The sequence below is a fragment of the Phocoena sinus genome, chromosome 3, assembly GCF_008692025.1.
Source record: "Phocoena sinus isolate mPhoSin1 chromosome 3, mPhoSin1.pri, whole genome shotgun sequence".
In the NCBI taxonomy this organism is placed as follows: Eukaryota; Metazoa; Chordata; class Mammalia; order Artiodactyla; family Phocoenidae; genus Phocoena; species Phocoena sinus.
In genome coordinates this window covers 41,429,748-41,452,833 of record NC_045765.1, presented here as the reverse complement: position 1 = coordinate 41,452,833, position 23,086 = coordinate 41,429,748, and positions in this window count along the sequence as shown.

Here is a 23,086-nt window from a genome sequence, read left to right as displayed (position 1 = left end):
TACGTTAAATCTCTGTCTCTCTTTTTTAGTATCTTGACATTTATTTGTTAAAGAAATCATATTGATTTTCCTGTTAGACTTCTTCCTAGTTTAGCTTTTGCTAAATGCATCCTTGGGGTGTCATTTCATGTGTTCCGCAGTCCCTGTATTTCCTGTAAGCTGGTAGTCAGGTCAAGGACAGGGGTTAACAAGCTATAGCCCATGGGTCAAATCTAGCCCCTACTCTTTTTTGTAAACAGAGTTTTGTTGGAACACAGCCATGCCCATTTGTCTAGTTATTGTCTATGCCTGGTATTTGTACTATTCAACACCAGAGCTGAATAGTTGCAACAGAGATTAGAGCTATATAACCTGTAGAGTTTAAAATATCTGTTACCTGGCCCTTTAGAGAGAAAGTTTGTCAACCCCTGCGTCTAAAGTCTTGGTCAGACTCCTGCTTGATTTTGGAGGCATGATTTCTTCATAGAAGGTGGTATTGATTCCATCAAAAGGCCCATTATGTCAAGTTGTTTCTCTTTTTGTAATATTTTCAGTTAGATCAGCTAATTCATAACAAGTGATGATGTCCCAAGTCAATCCTTCTTCATTCCTTTTTCATTTTATTTGTTGGAATGCTTATGTAAAGAGCAGCTTCCTCTCCTTTACTGTTTGGTTGCCTGAGGCACAGTTCTTAAAGGAAAGACAGAACAAGTGCTTAATTGTTTCCCTTTATTTACTAGTTTTCAAAATAATGAATTGATTTCTTAATATCTTCTGAAGATGATCACTGAAGTTTTTTGTTTATTTTTAATATATCATTGTAGACTCGTGGATTAAAATATATTTGATGTTTTTCAACTAATTGCAGTTATTTTCTTTACTGATGCTCGAATTGTCCTGACTTTGGCCAATGCGAGACGCTTCGGTTGCCCGCTGAGTCTCTTTGCCATAACTAGCTTCCTTGATTTTTGGTATTAAAAGATAGTCTAAGTACATATTGTGCATTTTCTGTCCTAAAGCTGGTCTCAGCTATTTATTTGTTTGTTTGTTTGTTTATTGAGGAGCCTGGTTCCTTTTAGTGTGAAATAGTATTTAGAGACTACTGTCTGGACAATGAAGTTGCTTTCTAAAGTGTTGCTCATTGTTTCTAGACCTGAAAACAGTAGGCAGAGCTAGGGAATGTGTGTCTGTTTTCAGGTCAGCTGCATCAAAAATTCACACTGAAACTTCCATTTTAAACGCAGAATTATAAGATTTTCACTGAACCCCTTTCATCCTTCATATGTTATCTGCTTTCTCTGGAACCAAGTCCTGGTTCTCAACACCAGCAGCATCAGAACTCATTTGCTTCATCCCACACTACCTAGCCGACAGTCCCAGAATAACAATTCCAATGCTGCCGCTAACAATACGATGACTGAAAACCGGCAGCCCTTTATAAACATCAGAGTGAAAAATTCTGAAGATGAAACAGGAGAGGACCTCAGCAGGAAGGGTCTGTGCTGACCCCATATAACTGTGTGGCAGTTTGCATTACTGCTGGAATTTTTTTTTTTTTTTTTTTTTTTTTGTGGTACGCGGCCCTCTCACTGTTGTGGCCTCTCCCGTTGCGGAGCACAGGCTCTGGACGCACAGGCTCAGCGGCCATGGCTCACGGGCCCAGCCGCTCCGCAGCATGTGGGATCTTCCCGGACCGGGGCACGAACCCGTGTCCCCTGCATCGGCAGGCAGACTCTCAACCGCTGCGCCACCAGGGAAGCCCTCTGCTGGAATTTTTAATGCTGTATTCTGTTGGTCAGGATTTTGTTCTTCAGTGTGATCAACTCTTAAAATCATAGTTTTTACCCTTTTAAGTGTCTAGAGAACGGAGAAACAGGAGGTTATAGCAGTGTAGGCTGGTGAGATGATTGTTGGGTTGGTAACCCACGTATGTTGGTAAGCTCCAGGCTTCAGTTTCCCTCCCTAATACATGAGGATAAAGAGAGGAAGGAGATATTTGCAGGAGGGGCTTTGGGGCAAGTCAAGTCATCCCTCGGAATCATTTCCTTATCTATTAAAAAAGGGGGGCAGGGACTGGACTTTACTCTCGCCACAGCAGTTTTCTTTCTGTTCTCCAAACACACCTGCTCAGGGCCTTTGCACTTGTAGTTCCCTGTGTCTGGAACACTCTCTATCCAGCTCTTCCAATGACTGGTTCCTTGTCATTACTCAAGTCTCACCTTCAATATCACCTCCTCAGAGAGAGCCTCTCTGACCACATAATGTACAATAGCAACAGCCATTACTTGATCGTATCGCCTGTTTCCGTTCTTCAGGGGACTGTTACCTATCTGATCTGTTTACTTGTTTAGGTCTAGCTCCCCTCTTTCTAGAATGCAAGCTCAATAGGAGTAGGGTCCTTGACTTTCTTGTTCACTGATGTACCCATAGGCCCTAAAACAGGCCAGGCAGGCGCAAAATAGTTGCTGAATAGTGATGCCTATTGAATCAGTGAATTCCTGGTAAATGAATAGTTGGCTTAGAGAATCTCCAAAGTCCTTTTTAGCTCTAAGTGTGAGTGTAATACAATATACAATACAGTGAGTGTGAACTTACACACAAGCATGACTGTGCCATTTTACAGATGTGGAAACTGAGGCAGTGAGTGACTTGCCAAAGGTTTCACAGAGAAGGCAGTGGTGTGGTGTAGAGCACTGTATGGGACGTCAAAAGCAGGGGATTCAGGTTTGGGTCCTCACACCATCCTACTCCATCCACCTTCCTTCGAATAGCCAGGCGAACTCAACAAGCCCTTTACCTCTCCCAGCATGATTTTTCCATCTGAAAGAGAAGGCGTACTGTCAACTCTGGTCTAGGGTGACTGTGAAATAATGAAGCTTCCTAAACTGAACAATACGAAGCATTTTGCAGAATGTTTTGCCCTTTCTTTACTCCCATTTAATTCCCGGAGTTGGGGGCTGGGGAGGGGAAGGAAGCCCAGGACCAGGGCTGTGGAGGAGGGGCGAGCCAGCTGGTTGCCACAGTCTGTTTACTCCCTGGTCTGCCCCTAGCCTAGCAGCTCTCACCTGCTCAGGTAAAGAGGTAGGGGGAGCCTTGCTCAGCCAATGAACTGCTGTCCTTCTCTTAAAGGCACCCAGCAGTTGGCAGGAAAACCAGCCCTGCGATCTGGAGAGCTCCCAGGCAGATGCCAGGAGGCAGCTGTGCAAGCTAGATGTAGCGAAGCCCTCTATGGCCACGCTGTGACCCCAGGCCTGGTCACTCCACGTCCTGGAGGGTGCTTTCTTCAGGGAGGCCTCCTCTACCTTGCCCAGAGCAGGCTTTCCAGGAGTCTCCCACGCCTAGCTGCCTCGGCAGACACCTGGGGAGGAAAGACAGCGTGGCCTTGGCAGCTGCCGGCCAGGAAGGAGCCCACAGGTGCCAGGGAGAAGCCATTTCCCTATCCTGATCTCCTTCAGCAACCCTGGTGAGTCCTGATGCTCTGGCCTTCTCGAACCTCATCCCAGAAGGGTGGGATGGGAAGATGCCTCTCCTGAGGGGCAGAAACCTTGGGTGCCAGTTCCAGCCCTGCTCTGTGACCTTGAGCACGTCACTCCAGCTCTCCCAACTTCACATGTCCCATCTGGGAAAATGAGGAGCTCACACTTCCACACCAGCTTGCCCCTTGTATTACTTTCGCCTGTCACACTCCTTGTTTTGAAAGATTTTTGTCTGCCAAGCAGTACCTGTTACATAAGTCGTTAATTGGTTTTTCCCTTTGTATGTTAATTGGGGCCCTATCACAATCAATCAGTGTTTTCTGGTCAGCAGGAACAAACCCTGGCATTACCACTGAGCTGATGTAAGTTTAACCATAGCAAAGAAATGTGGTGTTTTAGTCTGTGAGATCTTATCTAGAAGCAATATTTGATTTTCATTTGGCCTCTTGAAATAGGAGAAATAGGGCATGGCAAGTAGTTCCAGAGAATGGGGACCCTAGGTGAGAAGCCCTTAGATCTAGCTTGCATGGTGTGTGAGGGTACCAGGCAGAAATACTTCACACCCCAGGCCCAGCTTTGATCTCTACAATGCTGCCTGCCACATGGGATGCATTCTTGAAAGTGGGATCCTTTGGCCTGAAAACTTCCTGTGTGGGGTTGGACTGTTCCCAGGTGTCCGCACACTGGGTTCATTCCCCAGCTCTGAGTGAGGCTGGGGAACCCTGGGTTGGGGAACTGAGGTCTCCCTCAGGCCTCTGCTGGTGGGTAGCCCGGGGTGGGGTGGGGTGGGGGTGGGGGTGGGGGTGGGGAGGTGGGGGAGGTGATGGGAACAAGTTACTGTGAGCGCAGGGCCTGAAAGCCAGGAGTGTACGGTGGACACAGCTTGTGCGGGGAATCAGGAAAGAGGGCTAATCTGCATTGACTAGCTCTGTGGCCTCAGGCTACTCTCCTAACCTCTTTGAACCTCAGTTTTCCCAGCTGTAAAATGGGGATTATAATCTTGGCAATGTTCACCTACCAGGATTATTCTTAGAGCCAAATAATATTGTGTATTTCATGGAAGCTTAAATTTCAGTCTTTAAAATGCATCCAAAATTCAGAGATTAAAGGAACCACAAACATGCATTTTAGAATGATGCAATAGAGTAATGGATGTTTTGTAAAATGTGACCTCCATGATAAAGAGTTATTTCAGTGATGAGGGAATGGTGACTGATTGTTGTTTCTTTTCCTTTTTAAAAGTACCGTTTATTGGGATTTTTTGAAACGTAGACTCATAAACAAAACGCAGTGCGGAACAGCTCATTGAGTAATGGTATTTTCTAATGACTTCTGGAACTGAAACCCAGGCCTGGAATGTGGTCCTAGTACGTGAGGCAGTATGATATGTGGTTAGAGCGTGCACTTCGGAGTTAGGCAATGTTGGGTTCAAATGCAGGCTGGGAGACTTACTGGTGACCTTGGGTGTAAGTCACTGTGCTTTTCTATGCTTCAGTCTCTTCTAAACTCTAAAATGGCATGGGGGGAATGTCACAAGTCCTGGCTGACATCGTTGTTGATAAGTTGGGGTTTAACTTAGGATAGGGACTCAGCACCCACATATATGTTCCACTAGAGATGCCCAGATCCAGAGGGCTCCTGACCCTTGGAGATTCAAGTGGGCCAGATAAACTGATTCAGGGCAAGACACTGCGGTCAGTTTCCCCATCTGGGGCCCCTCATGCCCTTGTCACCTTCTGGGGCAGAAGGAGGCTCCAGGAGATGCTGGAGAAGCAAGTGCTTGGAACCAGTAAATTCCCCCCGAGTGCATGGGGCTAGCGCTGCTCCTTGCTTTGGGGGCCCAGCCAAGGTCCTAGCCCCTTCTGTTTGGTCATTTGAGCCTCCTCACCCTGTTACTCCCTCTCCTGCAGCTCCCTGCTGAGCACATCAATCACAGGGAATGAAGTTCAGGGGTCATGACAGTGTCTCCCCTCCCAGCGAGGCTGCAGGAGGATGAGGTGGAGCGAGAGCTGGAATAGAAGCTTTCCAGGAAAGGGAAAGGGAGCCCCTCTTGTCCAGGCTTTGGGCAGAAGGTGTGTGAGAGTGTGCGTGTGTGTGCACACGAGCTAACAAAATTCAAGTTGAAAAATTCTAAGAGTGTGAAGGCCCCCAGAGGTCATGTTAGCCAGCCGCCTGCTCTGGGCAGGAGTCGCTTCTATCCAACACAAGAAGGTTGCAGCTGTACCCCAGGGAAGCCTTCTAAACATCTTTCCTTGGTAACTAGCCATGGCATCTCAAAACCCTCCCCAGGGTGCGTGCAGGCTGTGTGTGTGCATGTTTGAGGGCTTTGGGTGTCTGAGTTAGAGTTCCATGGGCACTGAGCACTCAGACCTTGCAGAAAAACAAGTATGAGGTGGAGGGACTGCAGTGCAGTGAGGGCTTTGAGGTTTTCTCCAATCACCATGAAGTTTAGAGGCACCTTGGAGGAGCTACATTTATGGGGTGCCTCTTATGAGCTAATGATTGTGCTAGGTGTTTTAAACTCATTACCTCATTTAATCCTCACAGTAGCCCTTTTTATTATTCCCATTTTACAGATGAGAACACTGAGGCTCAGAGAGGCTACAAATCTTTTTGTTTGTTTCGGCTGCATCGGGTCTTAATTGCGACGCACTGGCTTCTCTCTACATGTGGTATGCAGGCTCAGTAGTTGTGGCACGCAGGCTCCCTAGTTGTGGCCTGTGTGCTCAGTAGTTGTGGTGCACAGGCTTAGTTGCCTCGCGGCATGTGGGATCTTAGTTCTTCTACCAGGGATCGAACCTGCATCCCCTGCATTGGAAGGCGAATTCTTAACCACTGGACCACCAGGGAAGTCCCGGGGCTACAAATCTTGAATAAGATTGCTCAGCTAACAAGTGGCAGAACTGTGATTCAGATCTTTATACGTCTACATCCAGAGCCTGGTCTTTTACCCATTCCACTGGTAGTTGCAAATCAGGCCAAATACTAAAGTTCCCAGGTGCATTTTGTTTGGCTTACACAGTGTTTTGTTTCGTTGTAACATTTAAAACATTTAGATGCCAACATTTGAAAATGCAGCTATTTAACATAAAAATCTAGGTTCTGATTTCTCTTTAAAGATCAGAAGGAAGACGTGGCACTATGGGTCCACATTCTCATAGCCAGCACTCAGCTAGAACTGATGATCAGCAGCTGCCTTTAAACAGGGCATGTGACCTCTAGTTTTTCACAGTCCTCACCACTCCCTACTCTTGCATCCAATCCACTTTCCCATTTATGGTACCAGCCTGGCCCCACGGGCCTGTGGATATCTGGGTTCTGGTCCTAGCACTTGAACTGGCTATGACTTCAAATAAGTAATGGCGTCTATCTGGGCTGTAGCTGTAACCTGGGCTAGGTAACACTCTGAAATAACATCCTAAGTGGCTTTCTGTGCTGCTTGGGGAAAAAGCCCTAAGTCTCCAGCACGTCCACATTTTGGTGACCTGGCTGTGCAGGATCTGAGTCTGTGTACATTACTCCAGGAGTGGCTGGTGTTATCTGCTCTTTGCCACCATCATTCCACTGCACTACATGTGTGACGTCCCTGGTGACAGGACCTTTGGCGACAGGTAGGGCCTGGTGGCACCAGTCCTGGTGTGGTGCCCATTCCTAACACTTTGATCAAAGAGTCTGACTTCCATGTGCCTCTGTTTACCTGTTCCAGAAAGCCAGACTGAGATTTCAAAATCTGAGCATCTTCTTCTGACCCCATTTTCACTATAGGGTGCGTGAGAGAAAATCTACATCCCAGCTGAGAATGTCCTCTCTTTCTCTGTTAAACACACACACACATGCACGCAGATACACACACACACACATACACACACATGGTTCAGAAATAGCCATGCTTTATAGGTCTTCCCATCTATCTAGTGTCTTGTTCATATTTCTGAGATCAGATCTTTAGAGCCATGGAATAGTAGAGATGGAAATGTGTAGATCATCTAGTCCAATAATAGCAAATATATTTTACTTCGTTTGCCGATTCCTATCAATCAGTAGAACATTGAAAAGGCTTCTGAAGCTACATATGAGCATGGAATGGTCATATACTGAGATCTGTCAGCAATAGCTACTGTGGGCATGACAAGGGGTTGTAGCAGTACTTATGCCAGAAATTATACAGATATGAAAACTGGGCTGGGAAGGGGAGATGACTTACCCGGAATACTCAGCAAGACAAGGAAAAGTCAGATCCAGAAGCAGGATCTCTCTTGACTTGCAAGCCACTATTGCTTCCACTATATTAATTCAGAGAAGGAAACTGAGAATAGGAGGGAAAATGACAGAAGCAAGCTGAGGACCCAGGAGTCCTGGCTCCCCCAAGAAGCGTGGCTGGGGTTGGAGCTAAGGAATTCAGTTCTGTCCCACTAGACTGAGCCCTGCCAGATGACCTGTTGGCTTCTGCTCCACTTCTTAGAGTCCCTTTGCTCCTGCCCCAGTTTCCTGTCTCATTTTCCTCAGGCTCAGAGAGTGCATGTCGCCTCCTGGGATCCTGAGTCCTACATGCCCTCTTTTGGGAACGAGCTCCCCAGCCCCCTCTGTTCTGGAAGAGAAGTCCTAGGACACAGATTCTTAACCTTATTGATGCCATGGATTCCTCTGGCGATCTGGTGAAGCCTACAGACCCCCTCTCAGAGTGTTTTTAAATGCATAAAATAAAATACATAGGACTACAGAGGAAACCAATCATACTGAAATATAGTTAACAAGATAGTTTTAAAATTGTTTATGATATAGTATGTACTTCATTAATACATTTAAAATGAGATTGGGCAGCAGATATAATAACCATTGTAATTTTAGAGAAATAATGAGCATAAAAGATCTATGACAACTGTAATGTGAGAGAAAAATACCTGTGATTTCTCTTGGCTTCACAGTCACAGGAACCATCAGAATTACTGTGGTCATTGCCTACATTCAAATGGAACAAAGTACTTAACTTGAGTTAGAGGTTAGTGAAACTAAAGATGGAAGTTTTCCCAAGCAAACTCAGAGACACCCTGAATTCTGTCTGTGGTCCCAGGCTGAGACTCCCTTGCTCTAGGATGTTCAATCGGGAGCCTGCTAGTCCAGTGGTTTGCGAACTGTGGGCTATGGAACACTGGGGATTTGGGTTGGGGAGTATCTCAGAGGCTGCCAATGTATGGAGAAAAGGAGGACCACTGTCCAACTAGACAAACAGCCTCTGAATCCACCACCTCTGCCTTGCCTGAGCAGGTTTTTTTATTTGAGTTCATTTTTATGGTTCATGTGAGACCCCTTTGTAAAAAAGGGTTCACTTGTTCCTGTCTGAATGTCAAAAACCTTCACTTAGCCCTGCCTGCCTCTTCCTGTGACAGAAAGTAAAGCCAAGGCCTAGAGCAGTGAAGGGTGCTGGAGGCACATGGAGTGTGGTGGCAGGGTCGGGCTGTGGAGTCCAAGGAGGTGGTGGGAAGCAGCTGGGCCAGGGTGAACTTCCTGCTACCTCTGCCTGTGAACTGTTCCAAGGAAGCAGTCGGCTGGGTCCAGGTGTGGGACCAAGAGTCAGGAGACCTTAATTCGGGGCCCTAGATCTGACACAACCTGGAGCTTCTTGGAGACAATAATATATGGATATTGAGAGGACGAAATGGAAAGGTTTTGGGTTTCTTTTTGTTTTTTTACTGAAGTATAGTTGCTGTTATATGTTACAGGTGTACAATATAGTGATTCACAATTTTTAAAGATTATACTCCATTTATAGTTATTATAAAATATTGGCTGTATTCCCTGTGTTGTACAATATATCCTTGTAGCTTATTTTATACCTCTTTGTAAGAGGTAAGTTTGTACCTCTTACCTGCCCATTCCCCTCTCCCCACTGGTAACCACTGGTTTGTTCTCTATGTCTGTGAATCTACTTCTTTTTTTTTTCTTTTTTTTAAACGTAGATTTTATTTATTTATTTTTGGCTGCGTTGGGTCTTCGTTGCTGCACGCAGGCTTTCTCTAGTTGCGGCGAGCGGGGGCTACTCTTCATTGCGGTGCACCGGCTTCTCATTGTGGTGGCTTCTCTTGTCGTGGAGCACGGGCTCTAGGCATGCGGGCTTCCATAGTTGTGGCTCGAGGGCTCTAGAGCGCAGGCTCAGTAATTGTGGCGCACAGGCTTAGTTGCTCCGCGGCATGTGGGATCTTCCTGGACCCGGGCTCGAACCCGCATCCCCTGCCTTGGCAGGCGGATTCTTAACCACTGCGCCACCACGGAAGTCCTCTTTTTTGTTATATTCACTAGTTTGTTGTATTTTTTAGGTTCCACATATAAGTGATATCATACAGTATTTGCGAAATGAGAAAGTTTTAAGAAACACAAAGAACTATTGAAAGGATTTTAATACATTTGTCTCTAAGCCTGAGACCCTTTTCTCAACTCTCCCTTGGGGTCTTTTTCCCAACACCAAGAAACCCTCTCTCCCACACAGTACAACCCCAGTCACCGAGCACACTGATGCAGTCGGATTTGTGGCTGAACAGCCAATCGGCCAGGCACCTCATCTGCTAGTTGACCTCCTCAATTCCTCCTCTTCGTTGTCCCTGCTGCTGTGTCATGATCTCTGGCCTGCATTTCTCTAACAGCCCCCAGTCTCTCTCTCTGCTCCAGTCTGCCTTCCACGGAGCCCAGACACATTCTGACCATAAGTTTTGACCATGTCCTTCTGCTTCAAGGCCTGTGATGTCTCCTCACTGCACACAAGGCCAAGTCCTGCCTCCAGAGCATGGCAACCCAGACTCCTCAGGATCTGCCTGCAGCCTCTCCCGCCCTCCCTTTTCTAGCATCCTCACCTCCTCTTGCAGGGGAACTGCTGCAGTGTTTCTGGAGGCTTCCCTGCCTTCTTCCTGAGCCCAGACAATAGTGCAAGCCCTGGGAGCTGGGGAAGACTAGAGGATTCGGGAAACCAGAGGCTGACGTGATGGACAGGGGAGTGGCACATGCAGAGGACTCCAAGGAGTTCTGCTGATAGGGGCAGGGGCCAGGTGTGGCTCTGTCCTCTGTCTGGGCCAGACAGGGGTTATTTTCAGAGACCAGCCAGTAACGGTGCAGAGAGTTGGGAGCACCTTGCCCAGTCAGGGAGAGTCGACCATTTGCTATGCTTATCCAAACCAGAGGCAAAAACCAGGTCACCAGGAGCAGAATACAGCTGAGCAATGGGGAATTCATAGAATCCCTGATTCTTAGAATGTCAGAGCTAGAAGGGACCCTGTGGATGTTTCCTCTAGTCTAACTCCTTTCTGCTTCAAACAGAAAGGTTAAGCCCAGAAACGGGGAATGACTTGCCCAGGGCCACACGAGTTTGAGGCAGAGCCTGGACTGGAGCTGATGTCTGATTTTCTTCCCAGTCTCCATCTCCTCAGCTCTGGCCTCTGAACTCCTACCAGGAGACTGAATAACTGGCCCAGGACTGATTTACCAACAGTGGCTTAATGTGTCACTTCTAGGCAGTGCAATGCTGGCTCTTACCACGGGTTGTCAACACCTTAACCTAAAGGTCCCCAGAGACAGGTTACAGGTGGAGATATAGCACCCTCAGGTCCCAGGTGGAGCCCAGGGTAGCCAGAGCCCCCAACTCCATTGGGACAGTCACCTGCAGGCCTCAAACAGGCTCATTAGGTTAGCCCAGCGGGTATCCAAATGTTATCATGTACTGTGATGGGAAAAGTCAGGAAGCACTGTCTTCACTCCAAGGCACAAGTACTTTTAGGGGTGGTGTGGGCGAAGGTGGGGAGAGGGGGAGTCTGAAGACACAGGTTCTAGTTCTAGCTGTACTGTTTCCTTCTAACTTGTATATTCTGGGTGCGGTAGGGGGGGATAACAGGAGAAAAAAATAAGAGGTACTTTTTATTGTGCCTCACTTAATCTTTCAGAGAGTTCTTTAAGTAGGTATTATTATCAGCTCCATTATACAGATGAGGAAACCGAGTCAGGGAAATAAAGGGACTTAGCCAAGATCCCACAACTAGGGAGGGGTGGAACTTAGATTTGAATCTGAGTCTGTCTTTCTCGGGATTCTGTGCTCTTAACTGCTCTGCCATATGGACATGTCTGGGGACTAGTGGCAGAGAAAGATTTGGGGCCTTTCAATCCTAGTTCCCTGACATCAGGGCTGCTGAGTCTCCAACCACCCGAGTCTGCCAGGAAAGGGGAGGCCCAGTCTGCGAAAGGGGAGGCCTTTCGCAGGAGGGAAGCAGGCAGTAGAGTCCTGAAGATCCCGAAGAAGTAAAGACTACCCCAACCCTTGCCTTCATGGGTGTGAGATTATCAGCAGGACTTGCGGTGGGTGTTTTGCATGAAGAAAACCATGATCCTGCAGTAGAGTCCCCACACCCGAGGGAGGGAAATGTAGTAAGACATCACTGGGTGCCACACTACCTCTGAAACTCATGGAAATAAGGCACCTTGTTCACCATGCCGACCCTCCGTTAAAAAATAACCTCTATTTATAGATCCAGTGATTCAGCCAAGTACCTTATTATACACATTGGCTCACTTTCATCTTCTCAACAGTGCTATCTTGAGTGTTTCCTGTTATTATCATTGCCACTTTACCAGATGAGAGTCTAAAGCTCCAAAAGTTCATGGAACTTTTCCAAGACCACACAGTTGGTAAATGACAGAACTGGGATTTAAACTCAGGTCTCCTTGACACCCAAGCCCATGAAGCTCTTGACCATTATATTGTAGTGCAATGTGGCAGAGTGGGGAAAAGCCCTCTTCTGGATCTGGAGTCAAGCCCCAGGTAGGCCAGTGACTTCTTAATGGACTTTAGTCAGGGAACCTTTGGGCAAGTCTTCTCTGGGCCCACTTTCTAGGATTATATAAAGGTAATTCTAAGTCTGCCTACAGTGTAAAATTATGAAATTGAAAGCAACTTACAAACTGTTATCCATTTATTCAGATAGTGTCTCTTAAGAACTTAAAGCAAGTGAGGACTTGGCACTGCAAAGAAGAATAAGGCATGGTTCCAGCCCACTGAAAAATATAACATAAATGTTAGGTGAACAAGAGTCTTTTACTTCTAATAATTATGGTAGCTGATTGAAGATACACCGTGTCACTGGAAATTGTTAAAATAGCTGAACAAAATAAATGTGTCTATGTATGTGTATTTGAAGACGTTGGAGAACTACCAAAACAAGAATGACCTGAGGGGCAAAGATTCCAGAGGGAAGGGAAGTGCAGAGAGGTAAGCCCGATATCCAGCTGCCACTTTGCTCTTCAGTATGCTGTTTCTCAAGAGATGGCTAAGAATCTGAGCAGAGCCTCTGGAGATGTTATGAAGCTGGGGTATAAAAATTGGATTTCAAGGTCTACCAAGCAGGAGTGTCCCTAATAAACACTCCAAGTTTTCAAATGTAACCCCCAAAGGGCTACACCCTAGGAGTAGAAGTCAATTAGAAATTGACCAGCCCCAACAGAACTGAAGACTAACATCTAATCAGTTAAATCTCCTTTGTATGACTTAGGTTTAAATGCCTGCCAGAAGCAAAAGTACAAATCTCTCTGAAGGAAGATGATACCATCAAGGGCCTCAAATTTTCCTATAATTTTTTTCATATGCAATATTTAGCATTCAATCACAATTTACCTGACATCTCAGTAGACAAGACCAAATGGTTGAAAACCAAGAGGAAAAAATAGACAATCAAAATAGGCCCACAGAAGATCCAGATATTGGCATTATAAGACATGGACTTTAAAACATGTGATTAACGGGAATTCCCTGGTGGTCCAGTGGTTAAAAATCTGCCTTCCAATGCAAGGGACTTGGGTTCCTTGGTTGGGGAAATAAGATCCCACATGCTGCAGGGTAACTAAGACTTTGTGCCGCAACTACTGAGCCCGCGCGCTCTATAGCCCGTGCGCCACAACTAGAGAGCCCACGTGCCGCAACTACTGAGCCTGCGTGCTCTGGAGCCAGTGCACCACAACTAGAGAGAAGCCCACATGCCACAATGAAGAGCCTGCATGCTGTGACAAAAGATCCTGCATTGCTGCAATGAAGATCCTGTGTGCCGCAACTAAGACCTGGCACAGCCAAATAAATAAATATTAAAATAAATAAATAAATAAAACGTGATTAATATGTTTAAGACATTATATGAGAAGGTGGAGAATTTCAGCAGAGAACTAGAATCTATCAAGGAGAATCAAATGGATATTCTAAGCCTGAAATACAATAACTGAAATTAAGAACTCAAAAGATGTATGTAAGATTACAGTATATAGTACAGCTAAAGATGAAATTAGTGAACTGAAAAACAGGTCAGTAGAAAATATTTAAACTACAGCACATGTAATACAAGCCATATGGAACTTGGTGAAAATGTCTGAATACAAATAATTGAAGTCCCATTGGGAGGGAGGCAGAGAGAAGGAGAGAGGGAAAAGAAGAAAGAGGAGGAGGAAGAGGAAGAGAAGGAATAGAAGAAGAAGGAAGAAAAGGATGAAGGAAGAAAGGAGAAGGAGAATGGGGAGGTAGAGGTGGAGGGGAGAGACTTGAAGAGAAATGAAGTGATACCAGAAGCGGTATTTGATGGTCGATGATTTTCCAAAGCCAGTGAAAGACATTAAGCCACAGATTTAAGAATCACTTTCAACCCCAAGCAAAACAAATATAGAGAAACTGAACTAGGGCCTACTATGTTATAACTTCTAAAAACCAAAGATAAGGGGGAAATTTTTGAAGGCAGCAGCAATGATATTGACAGGTTCTCAACAGAAGTTATGAAAGCCAGAAGGCAATAGAAAGATATCTTCAAAGTGACAAGTGAGTATCAATATTGTGTGAGTATAGATGAATGGTTCTTAAGTTTTAATATGAGTATGAATCACCTAGGCTGGGATAGGGAGAGGAGTGTTAACATTTTAGATTCTCATATTCTGCCCCAGATATTTGGATTTAGCAGTTCTAGAGTAGAGTCAAGGAATCTGCTTTCAGGAAGTATTCTGCTGCTTCTGATGCAGTGGGTCTGTGGTAGTTGTTAGCAGTGATGGGAGCAACAGTTCCTCCCATTCCTGTACCCATGCCCATTTGCAGTATGACTTTGCCACAAGAGATAGAGTTTATTTTTTCTCCTTTGAATCTGGGTTTGCCGTATGGCTCACTTTGACTAATAGGTATCAGTCGAAGTGATATTATGGGATATCTGAGCCTTGGCCTCAAGAGGCCTTGCATTTTCAGCAATAACCCTTTTGGAGTCCAGCTGCCATGTAAAAAAAGTTGAGCCTATCCTGCTGGAGACATATGGGGAGCAAGGCACAGCCAGTAGCCAGCACCAATCACCAGATAGATGAGTGAGGCATGGATCTGTCTGGGTCCAACCAGGACAGAGAAACTACACGGTATTTGAACAGGGAAAGTTTAATATAAATAATTATTCGTTATAACAGGAGGTTTGGAGAAACAAGGGGCTCACTAATAAGAAGTAAAGAGAACTCTAAAGAATATAGGAATAGCAGGTATAAGGAGCAGCAACTATCCCTAGAGCTGACATAGAGCACCTGAGGAAGAGCCTCCCCCTTTGTCCCAGGGCTGAGATCCAGATCTCATTGGAGAAGACATGGCTGTGCCCACTGAATGGTAGAGAAGTCACTGTGGTACCATGTCACGCCAGTGGACTTGGTAGAAATCATCCTCTGAAAGTTGCTGGAAATGTGCCATCTCAGTTTCCAAGAAAGCCATTCATAGAGAAATGTCTCACCAGAGACACTTTGCTACAAAAATCACTTGACAAGAACTCCCCGGGAAGCCTCTGGCTGCTGTGAACTGCAGGAGCCTGACGCTGGAGAAGCCATCTTTTAGAGGAGCTGGGCATGGGAGACCCACATGCAGTGCAGGAGCCTGGTGAGCCTGCACGCTGAAACCAGGAAGCAAAAAACCTTTCTTACTGTAATGTCTCTCCAGTTCCCTCTACTGACAAAATTAAGCAGCATGCCAAGAAAAGGATATTTAAAGGGCCCAGATTCATTTTCCTAGAGCAGGCAAAAAGGATGAACAGCAAGGCCATTTGGACTATCCGGCCCCAGTCAGTCTGTATGACTATAACTGCATGAGCGACCCAGATGATACTAGCAGCACTCTCTAGCTGAACCCAGCCCAGACTGCCGACTCTCAGAATTATGTGCAAATGAATGTAGTTGTTTTTAAGCCCTGTTTTTTTGTTTTTTAATAAATAAATAAATAAATCATTTATTTATTTATTTATTCTATTTTTGGCTGCGTTGGGTCTTCATTGCTGCAAGTGGGCATTTTCTAGTTGCGGCGAGTGGGGGCTACTCTTCATTGCAGTGCGCGGGCCTCTCATTGTGGTGGTTTCTCTTGTTGCAGAGCACAGGTTCTAGGTGCGTGGGCTTCAGTAGTTGTGGCACACGGGCTTAGTTGCTCCGCAGTATGTGGGATCTTCCCGGACCAGAGCTCGAATCTGTGTCCCCTGCATTGGCAGGTGGATTCTTAACCACTGCGCCACCAGGGAAGTCCCAAGCCCTAAGTTTTGAGATAGTTTGTTTATGCAAACTATTGTAATACCAACGTCGTGAGTAATCTGGAATGTTTTCCATTTCCCACTCTTGAGTCTGTACAATTCCCTCTGCCCAAAGTGATGTTCTTGGCCCTGTCTGCCTAATGAATGTATTTTCCTGCAACTAATTAATTAATGTTTTATTGACTTACAGCATATATGTAGAAAAGTACACGTTATAAACCTACAGCTTGATACATTTCCACCAGTTGATTATGCTTTGTAAACTACAGTCAGATGCCTGCCCCCATGCTCCATTCCAGTCACTAGCCATGCCCCCAAGGATAGCGCTCTTCTGACTTCTTATACCATGGTAGGTTTTGCCTGGTTTTGCACTTAATGTCAATAGATCATACCGTGTGTTCTCTTTTGTGTCTGGCTTCTTTTGCTCAAAATTATATCTATGAGATTCATCCACATTGCTTTGTGTAGCTATAGTTTATTCTCATCACTGTATAGTTTTCAATTTGGTGAATATACTACAGTTTATTTATCTATTCTATTGGTGGATATTCAGGTTGTTTCCAGTTTGGCCCTATTATGAAAAGTACTACTGGTACGTGCCTCTTGGTGAACATATGTATGTATGTACTTCTGTTGGTTATTCTTAGGAGTAGAATTATTGGGTTATGGAGCACTCTCACAGTATATTAAAACTTTTAAAAAATCAAAATATAAAGTGGTATGCATAGATTAACAACAACCATAGGAAAGGAGGGAAAAAAATAAATACCTATGCATGGAGTAAAGAAGATATTAGAAGAGAAAAATAAAACAAAATGTTGACATGGTTTATAAAGGAAATAGGGGTGATTTTTTTCCTCTTGACATGCTGTCTTTCCCAGTAGTTGTATATCATGTACTCTTTTGTAATCAAAAGAAACACTTAATCCTGTTGATCTCCAAAATCTTACTCAAACGCCACCTCCTTCCAAGTAGTCTTCCAAATAACATAGCCAGATCACCATAGCCAGCCAGTGTCTTACTTCATTTTTACACTTTCTAGGGCAAAACCACATTGCAGCAGAACACAGTACCTTACCTAGAGAAAGTGCTGTCAAAATGTCTGGTCCTTTCCCTATAGTCATATAAATTTCAGCAGCAGCTCACATTTCTCAAAAGAGTATCCCAATTTGCCAGTAAGAAGGCAGGGATCTGAACCCAGATTACCATCTCCATTTTCAATTTGAAAGCACTTGACGCTGGAAGGGTTAAGCAGTAGGCCCATTGTCACTCAGCAAATCTTTGGAAGAGGCATTCTAAACAGCTCATTCAAGAAAGAGAAATCTGGTGCAAAGCAGATAATCCAAGTATATTTTGAACAGAGTGAAGAGCAGGGGAAGAGATTAAGAAAAAAAAAACAAACATTTGGAAACTTCAGCTTTCTTTGTATTACCAGCTATATAACTTTGAGCAAGTTAATTTACCTCTCTGAACTTCAGTTCCCTGTCTGTCACATTGGAGGGATGACAGTGGACTAATTTCCTGCGTGGCAAATAGGGTTCAACTCTGATTAGGTGGTGGCGGCTGCCTTGAGTGCTGTGTTAAGAAAGATTCTGAGGACAAGGCCAGGCTTAGTGGGGAAGGGTGCTATGGTTGATTAATAATTCCTGCCATGAGCAGGGGATTTGAAATTGGTATTATGTTTATTAGAAATTTATTTGTCTTTCCTGGACATATTCCTCTTCAAGATCCTTGCCAGCCCTGTGTTCAGAGTTCCTGGGTTTCGATCTATTCGTATTTGGTGGGCATAATATTCTTCCCATAGGCAATTCTCTTAATTCCAAAGGGGAAGGAGTTTTAATTATCTTCTGAAACTATAGACTTCGTCTCCAGCAATGTATGTGATATATATTTAAGTTATCTGGAAGACTTTCAGAGATCCTTAGAGATGAAAATATCTGGATACAAAGCGCTAATTACATAATTGTAAATGTTCTTTTGAGATAAATCGTATTATGCCAGTTGCCACATTTGACAGCCTTTCTTGTCGCACATTCCCCTCCCCTCCAGTTGAAGTTGGTCCCAGGAAGTGAGTGTGTATCCTGATTGGTGTAGCGGGCAGTGGAGTTAGTATATAGGTGAAGAAGGGGAAAGTCCTGGGTACAGTACCAGGGTCCCAGACCGCTCCGAGTCCCCAAGATTGGCTCATTAGCTCTGTCGGGACTCACCTGGAGTGTTACATGGCTTGGGATTTCTGGAGGGAGGTTGATCTTTGTGTTATCTTTGAAACAAATATCCTATAACCTGTGGGAGAGTGAAAGGTATTGTTTGAACAGTCTAAGTGACACATAAATTATATGTTTGTGGCTGACAAGGCACTCATAAGCTGGATGACAGATAAGCACATCATGTGGGTCTAGCGGAATAGTCAGGCTGTCAATAACACAGGCTTTGGAATCAGACTGCTGTGAGATTGAACATATCTCTGACATTTATAAATGAATTTGCACCAGCCACTTAACCTCTGTTTTCTCATCTGCAGAATGGGTTTAATAATAGTACCTACTTCAAAGGGTTATTGTGTGACATAACTCATGAAAAGCACAAGTGTCTGGCACAGATTAAGCTTGCCCTACATAGAAAATATTACTATTAATATTCTTATCTTAAAAATAATTATTAGGGCTTCCCTGGTGGCACAGTGGTTGGGAGTCCACCTGCTGATGCGGGGGACGTGGGTTCATGCCCCGGTCCGGGAGGATCCCACGTGCCGCGGAGCGGCTGCGCCCATGAGCCGTGGCCGCTGGGCCTGTGCGTTTGGAGCCTGTGCTCTGCGGTGGGAGAGACCACGGTGGTGAGAGGCCCGCGTACCGCAAAAAAAAAAAAAAAAATTATTAGCAGTGATTTCTAATTATATATGAAATAAAACTCAAAAATACGAATTCAGGGACTTCTCTGGTGGTGCAGTGGTTGAGAATCCGCCTGCCAAGGCTGGGGACACGGGTTCGAGCCCTGGTCCGGGAAGATCCCACATACTGCGGAGCAACTAAACCTGTGCACCACACCTACTGAGCCTGCGCTCTAGAGCCCGTGAGCCACAACTACTGAGCCCACGTGCCACAACTAATGAAGCCTGCGTGCCTAGAGCCCATGTTCCACAACAAGAGAAGCCACCACAACGAAGAGTAGCCCTGGCTCGCCGCAACAAGAGAAAGCCTGCACGCATCAATGAAGACCCAACGCAGCCAAAAAAAAAAATAATAATAATTAATTAATTTTAAAAAATGCTAATTCAACTTCTGTAAACTTTGTGGACATCAAGACAGGGGCTGGAATGAGGTAAAGTGTTTTTTGTTGTTTTAATAAGTAACAGAATGCTCTGTTTAAAAAAGTTAGAAAATACAGATTGGCCAAAAGAACAAAATCAGTACTCAGAAATAACCACTGTTTATCTTTTGGTGTATATCCTCATGATGATGACCTACATGTATTAAAACAAAAAAGGACATTTGGCACAAACAGTATCACACTGAACAAGCTGTTTTATAGCCAGCTGTTTTTCAATGAGTAAAGGGAGGTCTACAGGCAAATGTACTGGGTTTTTGTTTGTCTGGTTTTTTTCTTATTGTAATAAAAGCCACCTAACATAACATTTTCCATTTTAAAGTGTACAGCTCAATAGTGTTAAGTATATTCACATTGTTGTAAAATAGATCTCCAGAGCTTTTCATCTTGCAAATCTGAATCTCTGTACCCACTAAACAATTCTCCTTTCCCCCTTCTCCCAGCCCCTGGCAACCACCATTCTACTTTCTGTTTCTCTGAGTTTGACTATTTTAGATGCCCCATATAAGTGGAATCATACAGTATCTGTTGCTTTGTGATTGGCTTATTTCACTTAGCATCCATGTTGTAGCATGTGGCAGAGTTTCCTTCCATTTTAAGGCTGGATAGTATTCCATTGCATGTATGGACCACATTTGTTTATCCATTCCTCCACTGATGGACTTTATTGCTGTTTCTACCTTTTGGCTATTATGAATAATGCTGCTATGAATGTGGGTATGCAAATAGCTCTACAAGACCCTGCTTTCCATTCCTTTGGATATATACCCAAAAGTGGGATTGCTGGATCATATAGCAGTTCTTTTTTTTTTTTTTAATATTTATTTATTTATTTGATTGCACTGGGTCTTAGTTGCGGCAGGCGGGCTCCTTAGTTGTGGCTCGTAGGCTCCTTAGTTGAGGCTCGCTGGCTCCTTAGTTGCAGCACGTGGGCTCATTAGTTGTGGCGCTCAGGCTCCTTAGTATGGCATGCGAACTCTTAGTTGTGGCATGCATGTGGGATCTAGTTCCCTGACTAGGTATCGAACATGGGCCCCCTGCATTGGGAGTGCAGAGCCTTAACCACTGTGCCACCAGGGAAGTCCCCATATAGTAGTTCTATTTTTAATTTTTTGAGGCAGCTACATACTGTTTTCCATAGTGGTTGCATCATTTTACATTCTCATCAGCAGTGTACAAGGGTTCCTATTTCTCCACATCCTCTCCAACACTTATTTTCTTTTTCGTTTTTACTTTTTTTCTGGTATATGGGCCTCTCTCACTGTTGTGGCCCCTCCCGTTGTGGAGCACAGGCTCTGGACACGCAGGCTCAGCGGCCATGGCTCACGGGCCCAGCCGCTCTGCGGCATTTGGGATCTTCCCGGACCGGGGCACGAACCCGTGTCCCCTGCATCGGCAGGCGGACTCCCAACCACTGCGCCACCAGGGAAGCCCCATATATATTGTTTTAACACAATCCTAGGGGGAATGCTTAAAATCCTCAAAAGAGCAAACCCTTTGGATACTGAGAAATGTGGACTCTTCCTTTTTATGTATAAGTGACTAACAACCTTTCGGAAGCTTATAAAATTTAATCTCATCAAACATATCCTGCTTTTGGATGAGCCTCCCGTCGCTCTGAATTTTAGGGTATTTACTTACCGAAGGACAGTTCCTAGTTTTGTGATGTTGCAGCAGGTCAGCCCTTGATACTTGCTTTCTCCTTCTCAAAAACCGAACTTCCCAGTGTCTCTCTCTTTGATCTCCTCCAAGCCTTTGATCTCCTCCTCCTTCTCTGGTTCCCATCCCTGCCCTCTCCTCTTGAATGAGGTGTTTTCCATTGTTCCAACTTTCCAGCCTGGTTCCAACCCCTTCCCCTCAGCCTTCCCTGGCAGAGGCCCTGAAATTCCCCTACTTCACTCACACGCTGGGTCCCAGGAACCCTCAGATCTTTGTCTCTGGCTTCAGGCCCTTGGTTAACCTGATCCAGGAACCCGCTGGGGTGGGTGGGGGGAGGTTTGCATGTGCGTGCATGCGAGCGCCTGTGTGTGTGTGTGTGTGTGTGTGTGTGTGTGTCTAAGGTGAGATACTACAAGCTGTCATTCCCTTTGCAGACTTGGTTCCCACGTATGCATCTCACCACACTGAATATCACCCTATTGTAGAGACGCATTCTTTTTCTCACAACCTGACCCCTATATGCCAGTCAGCATCTAATCTGGACCCTCTGAAGAAACAGTCGGCTGTTAAAATGCCCAAAGAAACCATGTCTGAGAGACCATGCTGGCTCCTATGTGCTACCTTTCTGAAGGCTTTTCTTGAGCCCTTTATATTATACATTTTTTTTTTTTTGCCATAAATGCTGACCTTAGACATTGATCCCCTCATGATATAGGACTCCGCCATACCATTTTATCATTTTTAAAAATTGTGTTTGGGACCTCCCTGGTGGTCCAGTTGTTAAGACTCTGCGATTCCACTGAAGGGGGCACGGGTTCGATCCCTGGTTGGGGAACTAAGATTCCGCCTGCCACGCAGCACGGCGGAAAAAAAAAAATTGTGTTAAATTTACAACAATATACTGTACAGATTTTCTCATTTTTGCTTTTTTTTTTTTAGTGTACAGATTTTAAGTTTACAGGGCAATGAGTTTTGACAAACATAAACCCCTATGAATTACAAGATTTTGATACACAGTCAGCTAATTTAGAGAAATTGCAAGAGTCCACAGAGGTGTTGGAAAGAGAATGGAGTTTGGAGTCAAGAGACCCGGTTACCAAGTCAAGCCTCACATTAACCAGCTGTGTGACTTTGGGCCTGTGCCCTCGCCTCTCTAGGCCTTGGTTTCTGATCTGTTCAGTGAAGAGGCTGTCTCTGGGTCCACATGGCATAACAGGTATTGAACAAAGGTCACACAAGATTCCTGACATTATGCAGAGCTACTGTGTCCTGCTGATATTTGCAAAAGTGAATGTGCATCACCTGGATCCTGCCAATCAAATTGCTGAAGAAGAGAAACTGAAGAAACAATAACTCTAACAATAAACAAAGATGGCAGAAATCAGCCACACCAAGCCCTACATCTTGTAGGAATGTATCAAATGCTTGTAAGTAAACCCTTCTCAAATTTGTTTGCTCTGGTACATTAATAAAAGAAGATTCTGAAAGGATTAGCTTCAACTTCACCAGTACCCAAAACACCCTGTTTGCCAAATAGGTTGAGTTTAGCTCTTTTGCTGTTTGGAATCTAATGTGCCTTGCTGAAAGAGGAAAGGGCTTCTCTGACAACATAAGACGAATCCCTCCCATTATAGATAGCACATTTCACTTTTCAAAGCCTTCTTGTCTATTTCTCACTTGTTCTGTATATCGGTTCTATGACAGAAAGCAGGACAGGGATTATCCCTCCCCTCTTTTCAGGTGAGGATCCTGAGGCCGGGAAGGATGAAGTGAATGCTCTTACAGTCACCAACGAGCACACCCCTCTGATTTCCCAGCCCTGTGTTTTTGGGCTGTGCCCCCTCTTTTGCAAACAAAGCAACCAACCCTGAGAACAGAGTCCAAGGAGAACTAAAAACAATAACAAAACCAAGAAGGGCCTTCATAGGTGGCAGTTCACAGTAACAAACGTTTATGGCCTTCCCACTAGGTATTAACGCTTGCAGTTCTCCCAACAGCCCAACGAGTGTTCTGTCTGTTTTACAGAAGAGGAAATGGAGGCACCAAGGGGGCTCCTGGCTTGCTCAAGCTCACAAAGCAAGGAGGTTGTGGAGCTGAGATTCTGCC